Genomic DNA, 12,500 nt, shown 5'->3' with positions numbered 1-12,500 from the left:
AGGATGTGGTGACAGTCATGCTTTTCTTAAAAGATATTTAACAAATCAGAGAAAACTAGTTTCTACTTCTAAGTCTCAAGATATGTACGAAATGGGAAAGTGTGTACAGATATGTGTGTACATGATATATATATATATATATATATATATATATATATATATATATAGTGTATGTGTATGTATATATATGTGCGTGTTATGAACAAAATATGCTGAGGTATTTATCCAAATTCTGAGTTCAAATTCCGCTTAGGCCAACCTTGCTTTTCATCCTACTGCATAATACCAGTTATGTACTGAGGTCAGTTACCTCACTAAATTGGTCCACGTTTTGATTTCAACTGTCGTTGATGTTGACTTAAGCAAGGGTCGATAAAATGAATAACAGTAATGTACTCGGGTTACACTTCAGTTACCAAAATCCAGACACAAAAGTGGTCGTGGCGGCAGAGAACAGTGGACTAAATCAACCTCAGTATATAACTGGTACTTAGCTTCAGAGCCAGGAAATTATAAAAGCCAAACTGGATGTCGGGTAGGATTTGAACTCGGAATGAAAAAGGTACTCTGTTTGGTGATGTTCGTTCGGCCGACACATCACACGACCTGCTAGAAATAGCAACCAATAATCTACTTCAAATCATATAATACCACTTTAAAGAGGGACGAATAATGGTGGAACAAAATAAAAAATTGAGCTGGTCAGAACTGGAATGTGTTTGGTCAAAGATCTGTTTGACCAGGTTTGACCTCGGGTAAACAACTAAAATAATATCGAATATTTAATATGTAACAATAATAATACTTTCTATTATAGGCACAAGGCCTGAAATCGGGGGGCAAGGGAACTCATCGATTATATCGACTCCAGGACTTGATTGCTACTCATTTTATGAACCCCCGAAAGGGCGAAAGGCAAAGTTGAGCTCGACAGTATTTGAACTCAGAACGCAACGAACCGTAAACAATGCTGCTAACCATTTTGTCCGACTCGCTAACGATTCTGCCACCTTTTCTCTTTTTTTTAAAATTTTTTACAAAGGTTTCAAATTAAAGTACGAGGGCCACCAATTTTGAGGGGATGGGGTGGATGGTTTAATCGATGCCCTCCACCCTAGTACTTTATTTTATCGATCTCGAAAAGATGAATGGTAATGCTGACTGACCTCGGTGGGATTTGAACTTGGAACATAGAAAATCGGAAGAAATACAGCAAGGTAGTTTGTGTGACGCTCCAGGAAGGAGGATTTTGTCAACCTAACAATATTGTTTCTGGTCTAAGTACAAAGACTGGATTTTTTTTTTTTAAGCAGAGGGTGGGGGTAGGTCGATTACATCTGACCAAGTACTCGACAAGTGCTCTTATTTCATCGACCCTGGAGGGACAAAAAGACAAAACTGGGCTCGGCGGGATTTGAACTTAGAACAACAAATGAATACCGGAACAAAAACCGCGAGGTATTTCGTCCGATGCTTGGAACAATTTTCACCAAAATAAATAAATGATATTTACAAGACGGATGGATAGGAACAGAGTGGGTATGGATAACGGTACCGATCCAATAAATTTAACTTGGCATTTTTCTGGTCCAGCCCCAACGGAATGGAAACGAAGGAAGACTCAGATGGAATTTGAACTAAGACTACCCCCTCTCTCTCTCTCTGTTGCTTACAATCGCTTCCACCGCAGTAATTAATAATTTGGTGATTTCTAATTTTGGAACGAAGTCGCAATTTTTGGCGTGGTGGTGATGGAGGTGGTAATGGAAGTGGTTGAGATGAAGCGTGCGTGTGTGGAGAGAGAGGGGGGAGAAATAATCGATCGATTCCGCCCCACTCCTGGTACTTTATTATTATTTTATTTATCGATCCCCCCAGAGGAATTAAAAATCAGGAAGAAGGTAAAAGGGACATAACTACACACTTCAGGGGCATTTAATCCGGCTCTCTTAGCATTCCACCACCTTTTATATAATAATAATAATAATAATGGTTAACAGTTTTAATTATCTTTTATCTACAAGGGCGACGGATAAGGAAGTGAGGGGGGGGGGGCAAGATAGGAAAATATTACAAAGGCAAATTACAACAACAATAATAAAGTTGTTTAGCCAAAGGTCAGCCTTGACCAAGCAGACAGAGAAATGTAGTCAAAGGCATGCCATGACCACCACGCCGTTTCTTGGTGTGTGGGTAACAGGATATTATCTGACGTGACCTTTTTTTTTTTTTTTTCTAAAACAGTAGAGTGCATGATTTGAGGAAGATTTGACTGCTATTTCTAGCAGACCGAAAGACTATAAACAAGCTTCTGGGGGTTTTGGGGGGGAGGGGGGAACAGGAAACAATCACCCATCCACGATCCCAGTATTTAACTGGTATTTATTTTATCCGCTACATTTTCTCCCCATGGAAACATGGAAAACACAGTAAACCAAGTCCACATGAAAAATTTAAAACAAAAAAGAAACGTAGAAAAAATTATAATTATGGCAAATTTCAATAATAATAATAATAATAATAATAAAAATAACAACAACAATTATAATTAACATTAGCAATATCAATATGCGAAATTAATTTTGCAGCAAAAATAAAATCCAATGTAACATCACAAATATTATTATTATTATTATTATTATTAATAGTAGTAATAATAATATTCCATGTCCAGCCCTGCAAGGGCGGGAATCGAACTCACAAGTGCCAAGGTCTGGGAGCTATTTATTCATCATATATACATACAAGAGAGTAATTTTGGTACAACAATGACGGCTACGCCATCAATACTAATTGTCTTAATTTAAACAACGAATTATGTGGAGAGCAACTAAGAAATTATAATAATGATCTTAATTAAGCATAGAGTCACCTAACAGATTTTTATTTATTTATTTATTTATCATCGTCATTATTTTTACTATTGTTTTCATTAAGATTATTATCTGTTATCACGATTATTATTATTATTATTATTATTACTATTATTTTCATTATTAGTTCTATTACCACCACCACCACTACTACTACTACTTCTGTCAATAATATATAATGATCGTCTCTAAATTAGAAAGAGACTTAACGCAAGAAATTATTATTATTAGTAGTAGTAGTGTTGTTGTTATTATCATGATTACTATCATCATCATCACTAGCATCAACATCATTATCATCAATTTCTAATTAGTTTCTAGGTAAAAATGTGGTTAATCTTGTAGAATATAATGTTGAATGGTGCGTGCGCGCGTGAACGATAAGCGTGCGTGTGTGTCAATGCGTTGTTAAAAGGTATATATGTGTGTATGTACTTGTAAAAGATGTGTATATCCTTGTGTATGTATGTATATATATATTTATATATATATACGTACATACAACCGTGTGTACGTGGTTGTTTGTTGTCTGCAATTGCCAAGGGTCATTTCTAAACAGGCTGGGTATGTGTACGGGGCAAGGGTGGGACGCAATGTTCTGGAAGGGAATGGGTAAGATGAAGTCCCTAAATAATTGAAGTGCCTGCCAATGGAATAAATAAGTCAGGTCTCCCGAGAGAGAGAGAGAGAGAGAGAGAGAGAGAGAGAGAGAGAGAGAGAGAGTAGGGGGGAGGAATAAAAGAAGTATAAGACAAGGCAAGGGGGAAGATTAGAGTTCTAGCAGAGCTCTTGAGACCTTCCTGCATGCAGACGTTTCCACACTAGGAACGAACCGTTTTTCTGCCATCCCTGCAAAATTTATACACGCACACACACGCACGCAGAGTTGAGATAGGTGTGTGTGTGTGTGTATATGTATATATATATATGTGTGTGTGTGTATACATACATATATGTGTGTGTGTGTATGTATATATTTTATACATATATATATATCTATCATGTATGTATGTATAGATAGATAGGTACAGGATCAGAGGTGCGCGCGAACATACATATATGTAATCACACACACGTATATATCGTGTATATGTCTGTGTGTGTGTGTATACACACAATTTATAACTAGAGAGAGTGGAATATGTTCGAAATTCCTAGTTGTGTATGTATATATATATATATATATATATATGTATGTGTGATTATATATGATCATATATATATATATATATGATCATATATATATATATTACTGTACGTACATAAAGATAAATTGAATTTATATATATATATACACACACACACGTCTCTGTGTGTGTGTGTGTGTGTGCATAAGAGAGAGAATGTTAAATTGACAGCTAGCTAGCTATTTGGCTATTCCGGCAACACAGATAGGTAGATAGATAGAGGAATATCTGTGGTACACTCCAACAGTACTGCCGGACACACAGATGGAAGACCAACAGACAGAACACATACACACACACACGCATATATATTATATACAAATATATATATATACATACATATGCATGTACACACACACACCCATACATACATACATACATACACGCTAAAAACCAGTATGACAGAATACATGTTATATTTATTATATACAGGCATATATATATATTTAGATATAGATGTATATACATATATAGATAGATACATACATATAGAGAGAGATCGTATATAGGAATACATAAACACATACATGTAGAGAAAACACGCACAGATGCATATATACAAACGTAGATGTTTATATATTTACATACAGTTATACTTAGAGGGAATGTTATATATATATAGGCGATCATGAAGGATGGATATATATATATATATATATATATATACACACACACACACAGTGAAATACACATAGACACACACACTGATATATATATATATACATACACACATATATATATACATATAGATACACATACACACACATATATATATAGATATACATATAGATACACATATGTATATATATATATATATATATATATATATACATATAGATACACACACACACACATATATATATATATATATAGATACACACACACATATATATAGATATATATAGGAATATACAAATTACACACAGGAATATACATACATACATATATACATAGACACAGTGCTACACAGAGACAGACTGAGAGAGAGAGAGAGAGAGAGAGAGGTGGTGAGGGTGAATGTGGAGTGAATATTATTAAAGAGACAATAAAGAGAGCCTAGACATAAATAAACAATGTTTTAACGTAGGCAAAATGGTAAATAACGTTCTCAAGGAATGGTTTTACTAGATTATAGTAAACACAAATCGCTAAACACATCTTTAACCAGACATAATAACTAAATAGACAGAAAATATATATGACCTGTTCTTTTGTCGAAAACTGCTGCTGCTGCTGTTGGTGTTGTTGTTGTTCTAACTACTACCGCTGCTGCTGCTGCCGCCTTCTCTACCTCTCATTCACGCACTCTCACTCTCTCTATCTAATTCCATGCTACCTCGCTTACTCTTTCCTGTCTATCATGTTCTATGTCTCTGTCTCTCTCTCTCTATCTTACTCTTTTTCTCCCTCTCTATTTCTCATCGTTTACACCCTCACTTGATTCTCTTGCTTATAAACTAACCCCCCTCTCTCTCTCTCTCTCTCTCTTTCATTGCATGAAACCTCCTTTACTTCTCTCTTACTCTTTCACTTCGTTTACTCCTTCTACTATTTCTTTCCTTTATAAACTAACACCCTCTCTATCTCTTATTACATGCTACTCCCTCACTCCTTTCTGTCTTTCTCTCTCTCTCCCACTTCCTCTCCTACAAAATCTCTTATAAACTAAGATTCTCTCTCATTTAATGATAACTCTCTTACCCCTCTCTTTCTCAATATTCACTGACGCTCATACTACTCCCCTTGCTTACTTCCTCTTTCTCTTATTGATCCCCCTCTGCCTATTTATTTATTATTTCTCTTACCATTCCTCACATTTACTAGTCTCTCTCTCTCTCTCTCTCTTTCTTCATGCTATGCTATTACCCTCTCGTCATTCACTGCTTCTCCTTCTATACCTCTCTCATTATTCAACGATTCTCTTCCTATTCCTCCTTCTCTCCCTGATATATTTACCACATCTCTGAACGTTACCTCACTTAACTCTCTCTCTCTCTCTCTCACACACACACATTCATATATACTTCTCATTACTTACTCCCTCATACCGTTACTTCTCTAAACTCACTCTCTCAAACTCACACTAAACTACCTTTCTTACTCCCCTTCCTCTCTTTCATAACTCACAGACTCTCCAATTGATCCTCCTCCCTCATTCACTTTACTTTATCTCTACCCCTCTCTTAAAACTTACTTCCTCTCTCTATTCCGTTAGAAACATCACTCACCTTACAATCTCTCCTCATCTTTTCATTTATTTTATCTAAAACCTACTAAAATCACTCGGTTTTTTTTTATTTTCCCTTCATTTCTCCCTTATTCCATATATTTCACAATCTATCCCTTCCTTCTACTTAATCTATCCCTTTTTTCTTCTTATCCACTACTTCTTGTGCCCTTCATTCACACCCCTCCCCTTTTAAACCCTTCTTCCATAGTTTCAAGCGGATGTATGTGTGTGTAATTATCCAACCGTGCCAAACACAAGTTTATGAGTATGTGTGCGTATCTGTACTTGCGTGTACTCTGTATGTGTATGTATATATATAAATATATGTGTGTGTGTGTGTGTCCGTATGAATGTGCGTGCCTCTGTAACCTATGCGTCATTATGTGTGGGGCTTAGGAGCAGGAAACGTGTTGAGCGCATGCGTATAAGCAGCACGATAAAAACAGCTGTAGGAGGAGGAGGAAGAGGAGAGACAGTGGTATAGGGAGGAAGTATTGCGAAGAGAGAGTAGCAGGTGACTACGCATAGTTAGAGAGACTGACTGAAAAAGAGAAAGAAAGAGTGTGTGTGAGGGGGGAGAGAGAGACTGAATAAAAGGAGAAAGAGAGACAGACTCAATGAAAGAAATATAAAGAGTGAGGGAGACTAACTAGAGAGAGAGAGAGAGAGTGTGCGTGTCAAAGAGACTGAGTGTGCGTGAGAGAGATTGAATGAAAGAGAGAGATAGAGAGAAAGACTCACTGAAAGAGAGAAAAGTGTATGCGTGAGAGACTTAATAAAAGAAAGAGTGCGTGTGAGAGACAGAGAGACCGACTTAAAGTTAGAAAGAGAGACAGATGGTATGTCAGAGAAAGAAACAGATAAAGAGAGACAAGTGTTGGGGAACACACAGACGCGTGCGTGCGCGTAAGTGTATGGAGTGACCAAAGTAGGGGGAGATAAATATGAATAATTCAAAGAGTGTTGGGGGACGCTTACGTCGCTGTCGGCGCACTTTGCATACCTCGTTCTATGACAAATGATGTCCGTATGTGTGGAAAGAGAAAGCTCGGCTCAAAGGTGTGCCTAGATAATGTGAACTGTACATACGGTGAGAAGGAGAAGAGAAAGCGACATAGATAATCGATTCTGTGTTTAGTTTGAGAGCAGCCGAGATGGACTGTTTTGAAGAAAAAGAGAGAAAAACAATTGATCTATATCGAGAATTTATATATATAGTGTTTGCGTGTGTGGTGTGTATGGATATATATATATATATATATATGTGTGTGTGTGTGTGTTTGTATGTATATGCGTGTATGTATATATATATATATATATATATATATATATATGTATATATATAGTGTTTGCTTGTGTGTATGTATGTATGTATATATATATATATAGTGTATGTATATGTGTGTAAATATATATGTGTGTGTGAAAGTGAATATATGTATATATATGGATGAATGTATATGTATGTGTACATATATATATATATATGTATTTATATGTATATATATCTATACATATATGTATAAATACTTGTTTATGTACGTATATATGATTATATGTACACATATTCACACACCCATATATATATATATATATATCCTTTGTATTTTTGCTGTTATTTTTGGGATTTACAATTTATATATATATATATATATATATATATATGTACCTATATGTGTGTGCATGTATGTTTGTCTAAATCTGCATCCACTCGCACATACATGTGCGTACTCCTATGTATGTATGCGTGTATATAAGAATTTTTTTTTTAAATTCAGCAGTAGAAAATTGTAAAGCCTGGTTGATATGTGTGTATTGTCCGATCTCAGATGCACAATCGATTGGGAAAGAACATGTAGCAATAAGGGGAGGTAATTTGTGGAAGGTTTTCATTGGTATAAACGCATACAGAGGTGGAGGAAGGAGGCGAGATATGGAGCAAGAAGGTGAACGAGGGGGTAATTAGATTGGAGAGAGTAAAATTAGAAACGGGGGAGAAGTAAGAGGAAAAAAATAATAAATAAGAGAGTAGTAAAAGGGGAAAGAATTTAGAATGAGTGGAAGCGTAGAGTGAGGGAGAATACGGGACAAAAGTGCGAGAGAAAGAGATAGTTATGTATTTAAGGAGTGGGAAGAGAGTAGATAGAGTGAAAGCCGTGAAGAAAAGAGAAACAGTAAGAATTTAGAATGTGCAAAATGGGAAGTCCTCAATATATAAGAGGTAAATTGAGAGAAAAAGAATTATTTGACACCATGGGCAAGTGTATTTTGTTACAGCCCTGGGCCAACGAAAGCCTTGTTAGAGGATTTGGTAGATGGAAACTGAAAGAAACCTGTCAAATATACATACATATTCATAAGTATGTATGTATGCATGCATGTATGTATGTATGTATGTATCTTATTTCTAGTAATGCGGGTGTTTCTAATATCCAAGTCATATTTAGTGACAATTATAGTTTTCCTTTTTGGTAAAACGTTACACACTGCTGTCTATATTAATTTTAATTATATATATATTTATATGTGTGTGTGTGTATGTATATATTTATATATATATATATATATATATATATATATATACATACATATATATATATATATATATATATATATATATATATATATATATATATATATATATATATATATATATTTGTGTGTGTGTGTGTATGTTAAATTAAATGAGACAACAAAGCCAAGGCAGTGTGAAATTTCTAGGACATTTATAAAGAGAAAGGTAGTCTTTACAGCCGTTTCTGGGATATAAAGGATATCCCTTCATCAGAGACGATATGAGAGAGTTAAATAGAGGGAAATAGTATAGTTCAATATAAGAAGTTATTTTGGGTCTTCTGGATACCTCCGTCTACTAAATCCACTCACAAGGCTTAGGTCAAGGCTATAGTAGAAGACACTTGCCCAAGGTGCTATGCAGTGGGACTGAACCCGGAACTATGTGGTTGAGAAGCGAGCTTCTTACCACACAGCCACATCTAACAGAAGCCCATTGTGTTTGTGTATGTGTGTGTGTGTATAGTGAAAAGAAGAAAAGAAAATGGAGATAAGGAAGTTAACAATTATTTTTTATTAACAATTGGTCGTTATTAAGAAGCGAAGATGACCAATTTGTCAATAATGAATAATTGGTGACTTCCTTTTCTCCATTTTCTTTTCTTCTTTTGACTGGATATAAACTATATGTTTAATATACACCTATTGTTTTAAGGCAGTTTCATTCCCCAATAATACTAGGTATTGAACCAGTATTTCCTTGGATGCAACCATCCTTTCACGAGGTTAACATATCCTCCAATTAAATTTTATATATATATAAGCCATGATAGATCGTTGACCAGTGACTATTAATTTTTTTTCTCCGTGTTTTTCTCCTTGTTTTCTCCGTATTCTTTCTGTTGAAGAGCATAGCTCGAAACGTTAAAGACTTTTCGTATTCCCGAGCGTCATACTAATATATCCTTTTGTTGTTTACACCACCTGCCCTCATCTGTTGTTGTTTTTTTCGTACATTCTCCCATATATATATATATATATATATATATAGATAGATAGATAGATAGATAGAGAGAGAGAGAGAGAAATAGATAGATAGATAGAGAGAGAGGGAAAGAGAGTTTTTGAAGTGATGTACAGATATTGTATATTTAAAATAAGTTAGTCAGAATGGTGGATGATTATGTATATATATATTTATTATTTACATTTTCAGCACTTTCTTCCGTTATTGGATTTATCAAAAAGTGGTTTAAAGTTAGATTTTTATATATAAAAAGGCCAAGAAGTGTAACTTTAAACCACTTTTTGATAAATCCGAGAATGGAAGAAAGTGCTAATAATGTAAATAAAATGTAAATAATAAAAAAATATATATAATTATCCAACATTCTGACTACCTTATTATTCTATATATATATATATATATATATATATAGCAATAAGAAAATGGAGGGGAATATGAGGTACTCATCAACTTGCAGACACTGTACTCTCTTGATTAATCTGTTTATTTTATAACCAAAATGACAATATACAGACACTTATGACATACTATGTCATATCAACAATTAAGATTACAATTAAGATTACAAAGGACATCTAGCAATCGGAGAAGGGACAAAATCTTACAGCTGTTTCGGCCTAGCGTTGGCATGCCCCATTCTATCTATATAGCTCCAGTACGCTGGAGTAATTAGTAGATGAAAATGATGCAATGGGGGTACATGCATGATTCACTAGGCCTCTTCAGAGACTTACAAAATTTAATTCATGAATTTTGTAAAATTCAAATACAAATATAATACAAAAATAAAAATAGAAAGATATAAAGGCATATAAAAAAAATGTGTCATTGTGTCATGATGCTGTTTTTCTCACAGACAGTGTCCAACTGACCCTACTACACTGTGTAGTCATGGCGGCAGCGGTGGTGGTGGTTTTGATGATGATGATGATGATGATAATAATTCTTTCTACTGAAGGCACAGGGCCTCAAATTTGGAGGGGAGGGGACTAGCCGATTACATCAACCCCAGTGTTTGACTGGTACTTAATTTATCGACCCCCATAAGGTTGAAAGGCAAAGTTGACCTTGGTGGAATTTGAACCCAGAACATAAGGAGCCAAAATGTTAAAGAGGGTTTTAAAATTGATAAATGGAGGGAAACGTTGTGAATATAATGTAGAGAATTATAGATGAGACATATTGAAAAGAGAGAGAGGCAGGGAGAGAATGAGGAGAGATGACCTCAGGTAAAAGGAGAGGGGGAAATAAAAAGAAGAAGAGTGTGATTGCAAGAGAGGGAGTGAGATAGTGTGTGTGTGTGATAGCAAAAGAGAGAGTGAGTGTGTGTGTGTGTGTGTGATAGTAAAAGAGAGAGAGAAAGAGTGAGTGAGTGAGTGAACAACAGAGAAAAATAGTAAGACAGAGAGAGAGAGAGAGAGAGAGAGAGAGAGATGGACAGAGAGAGAAGGAAAGAAAGAGAGAAGGAAAGAAAGAAGGAAGGAAAGAAAGAAAGAAAGAAAGAAAGAGAGAGAGAGAGAAAGAAAGAAAGAAAGAGAGGAAGAAAGAAAGAGAGGAAGAAAGAAAGAGAGGAAGAAAGAAATAAAGAGCATGCAAGAAAGACAGTAAGTGTACAAGAATGATTGATAGTGACCAACAGAAAGAGAGAGAGAGAGATGGACAGAGACAGAGAATAATATTTGGGAAACGATAGGAGAAAAGAAAAAGAAATGAAAGAATGAATTTATAGTGAATGAGCGAAAGTGTAAAAGGGAAGAAAAAGAGTGAATATAGTAAAAGGGGAGAAGGAAGAGCAGTGAATGCATGAAAGGGTAAGAGAGAAGAGAGAGTGAGTGCAATGTGAAAGGAGAAAGAATGAAAGAGAAAAGAGAGTAAGTATTGCAATGGGAGGGAGTAAGAGTTGTGAAAGTATAAGAGAGCAGAGAGAGTAGGAGTTGGGTAAGAGTGAAGGTAAGAGTAGTGAGAGAATGAAAGTGTATGAGAGAGGAGAGAGTAAGACTTGTGTGAGAAGAGAAAGTGTGATGTGATGAAGGATAAGAATAAGAGATAGTGAAAGGGTAAGAGGTAGTGAAAGGGTGAGAAATGGTGAAAGAATAAGAGATAAGAGAGAGAGAGAGTAAGAGACAGTGAAAGTATAAGAGAGATGAGAGAGTGAGAGATTGCGAAAAAGTAAGAAATTATGAAAGAGTGAAAGGCAACAAGAAGAGAGGAGGTGGGAGAAATTATATGTAATTAGACATGAGACATTATTGGAAGTGAAGTTGACATAGATGAGAGTAGACTCCACTAGAGGAATAATGTAATAATAACAATGATGGTGGTGGTGGTGGTGTTTAGTCCCAGGTCAACAGAGAGAGACAGCAGACACATGTATGATCAAAAGTATTCCAGACATGACCATCAAGTCATGTTTAAGAATGCATCCAAGATATTTATGTGTGTGTGTGTGTAGATTGTTTTGTAGTGCTGTGCAGATTTTGTATATTAAGAAAAAAAAAGGCAGACTCTGATTTTTTGGATAATTATTTATTCAATGCTTTCATCTTGTTTCAGAGAATTATCAGAACTGATGATTCTCAAAAAAAAAAAAAAGATGAAAGAACTAAATAAATAATTATCCAAAATTCAGAGTCTGCCTCCTTTTACAATATATATGTGTGTGTGTATGT

At 35.2% G+C, this 12,500-nt stretch overlaps 1 protein-coding gene across 3 annotated transcripts in view; it reads right to left on the bottom strand.

Annotated features, from left to right (window-relative positions):
- The window catches only part of LOC106869635 (uncharacterized), a 272,331-nt gene extending 267,033 nt beyond the window's left edge, over window positions 1–5,298 (bottom strand). For all 3 annotated transcript variants that reach the window (XM_089339757.1, XM_089339756.1, XM_089339755.1), the window contains exon 1: window positions 5,264–5,298. The gene's annotated coding sequence lies outside the window, so the exon portion shown is untranslated. The remainder of the gene's footprint in view (window positions 1–5,263) is intronic.
- Between the last annotated feature and the right edge of the window lie 7,202 nt (window positions 5,299–12,500).

Source organism: Octopus bimaculoides, chromosome 22 (genome assembly GCF_046866305.1).
Source record: "Octopus bimaculoides isolate indiv1 chromosome 22, ASM4686630v1, whole genome shotgun sequence".
NCBI classification, from domain to species: Eukaryota; Metazoa; Mollusca; class Cephalopoda; order Octopoda; family Octopodidae; genus Octopus; species Octopus bimaculoides.
The sequence above is the reverse complement of the archived record's forward strand: the minus strand, read 5'-3'. Positions and strand labels throughout refer to the sequence as shown.